Genomic DNA, 3,073 nt, shown 5'->3' with positions numbered 1-3,073 from the left:
CTTACACAGGGGCTGGAGAGGCTCATACACTATTTTCATGCTTTTTAAATATTCTCCTGCTCCCCTTTCCAGCACCCTATTTCTTGAAGAGTCACTACAATTATTCTTGATTCTCCAGGTGGAACCTCAGTTATTCTTGAATTTTCCTTTCCTGCTCTCCATTGTGTGTAGACACCACTGCTGATTATTCCTTCTTCAAAATATTTTATGTTTCTGCCTCTTACTTTACCACCACCATCATTCTTTGAATGTCATGCTTAGAGCATCAGTGTCTTAGCAGGTCTCCTTGTTCCCCTTGCCAGATCTCCAAACTGTCATTCCTCTGATGTAAAACTTTTCATGGCTTTTTATTGCCTACTGCAATGAATGCAAACCTCTCTGTTTATTCCTTTACAGTGTGGTTTTATTCTGCCTCGTTATACTTACTTTCTTTCATCCACTAAACCACAGTGAGCCTGCTTTCTCCCGTTCTTCCTCCCAAGTCCATCCTCATTCCACTAGATTTGCTCTTTTTTTCCTTCTCTTTCCCACTTCCCAAAAAACCAAACCTGGAGTTTCTTCCTTTCTTATCCTTAAATATTAAATCCTCTTCCACCTTTACATCCAAAGTGTAACAATTTTCTCCATGAATATACTTCCTTAGTGTACCCTAGTTCAAGCAGCACTTAATTTGACACAAAACAATTCACCAATGGAGAATAGTAGAGAGTAAATTTTATCAAGAAGAAGCTATGAACATGGCTTCTCTCTCTCTCTCTCTCTCTCTCACACACACACACACACACACACACATATATATATACACTTCTTTTCATGGCCTTACCAAATAATTCATTTCTCCATGTTGTTTTTCCAGCATATGGTTTCAAGGTAGTCAGCTTCTTATGTGGTTGCTCAGAGGTCCAAAAGACAATGTTTCAACCAACAAGGCTATATGGTCCTTGTTGTATGTGGCTATGATCTAGTATCAGAAATCACAACACATCACTTCTGCCATATGCTGTTGGCCAAAACAGTCACAAGCCCTCTCAGATTCAATGGGATGGACTGTAGACCCTAACACTTAATGGGGAGAATGACAATGAATTTACAGCCATGTTTTAAAACTATTGCCAAAGCTCTAAATCACTACCTGAAGCCAACCTATTTCCCTATCCCTGACTCCATCTAAGGACAGACAATCTACCTGAATTATAGAAAAATTTATTGCCAAAGTTCCTATTAAAATGTCAATTATTTCCACCCTGGGATCTTTCTAAAACTTGCCTTTTTAATTTCCATAACAGTATAACATCTTTGGTACAAATTTGCTTGTAAGCAAACTCTGATCTTTTCTTCTGCACTCAGTTCATTCAGCTCCCCTCCTACTTCTAAACTTATCTTTTGACCCTACATCTTACCCTTTCTTTGTATGCATTCTGAAGACACAATTCTTTCCAAAGGAAACTTCTGTAACCCCAACCTTTCTTTACAAAAATCTGCTGACAACTCCCCAGTAAATATTTATCTCAGAACTTGAAACAAAGCTATCATTCGACCCAGCAATCCCATTACTGGGTATCTACCCAAAGGAAAATAAGTCATTCTACCAAAAAGACACCTACACTCATATCTTCATCACGACAATATACACAATAAAGATATGGAATCAATGTAGGTGCCCAACAATGGTAGACTGAATAAAGAAAGTGTGATACACATACACCATGGAATACTACACAGCCATAAAAGAGAATGAAATCATGCCCTTTGCAGTAACATGGATGCAGCTGGAGGCCATAATCCTAAGCAAATTAATGCAGGAACAGAAAACCAAATGCTGCATGTTCTCACTTATATGCAGGAGCTAAACATTGAGCACACATAGACATAAATATGAGAATAATAGATGCTGTGAACTATGTATTTGTCAGTTTTCACACTGCTGATAAAGACATAACTGGGACTGGGTAAATTGTAAAGAAAAAGAGGTTTAAGGACTTAAAGTTCCACATGGCTGTGGAGGTGTCACAATCATGGCAGAAGTCAAGGAGGAGCAAGTCATGTCTTACATGGATGACAGCAGGCAAAGGGAAAGTTTGTGCAGGGAACTCCCATTTTTAAAACCACCAGATCTCATGAGACATATTCACTATCACAAGAACAGCATGGGAAAGACCCACACCCATGATTCCATTATCTCCCACCAGGTTCCTCCCACACCATGTGGGAATTCAGGATGAGATTTGGGTGGGGACACAGCCAAACCATATCATTCTGCCCCTGGCCCCTCCCAAATCTCATGTCCTCACATCTCAAAACTAATCATGCCTTCCCAACAGTCCCCCAAAGTCTTAACCCATTTCAGCATTAACTCAAATGTCCACAGTCCAAAGTCTCGTCCAAGACAAGACAAGTCGCTTCTGCCTATGAGCCTGTAAAATCAAAAGCAAGTTAGTTACTTCCTAGATACAATGGGGGTATAGGTATTGGGTAAATACAGCCATTCCAAATGGGAGAAATTGGCCAAAACAAAGGGGCTACAGGCCCCATACAAGTCTGAAATCCAGCAGAGCAGTTAAATCTAAAAGCTCCAAAATTCTCTCCTTTGACTCCATGTCCCACATCCAGATCATGCTGATGCAAAAGCAAAAGGTGAATTCTCACAGTCTTGGGCAGCTCCGTCCCTGTGGCTTTGCAGGGTACAGCTTCCCTCCTGGCTGCTTTCGTGGGCTGGTGTTGAGTGTCTGCAGCCTTTCCAGGTGCACAGTGGAAGCTGTCAGTGGATCTACCATTCTGGGGTCTGGAGGACAGTGGCCCTCTTCTGACAGCTCCACTATGTGGTGCCCCAGTAGGCACTCTGTGTGGGGGATCTGACCCCACATTTCCCTTCCACACTGCCCTAGCAGAGGTTTTCCATGAGGGCCCCACCCCTGCAGCAACCTTCTGCCTGGACATCCAGGTGTTTCCACACATCTTCTGAAATCTAGGCAGAGGTTCCCAAACCCCAGTTGTTGACTTCTGTGCACTCGCAGGCTAAACACCACATGGAAGCTGCCAAGGCTTGGGCCTTGCACCCTCTGAAGCCATGGCC

The sequence above is a fragment of the Pan paniscus genome, chromosome 2 (genome assembly GCF_029289425.2).
Source record: "Pan paniscus chromosome 2, NHGRI_mPanPan1-v2.0_pri, whole genome shotgun sequence".
Classification (NCBI taxonomy): Eukaryota; Metazoa; Chordata; class Mammalia; order Primates; family Hominidae; genus Pan; species Pan paniscus.
This window is presented reverse-complemented; position numbering follows the sequence as displayed.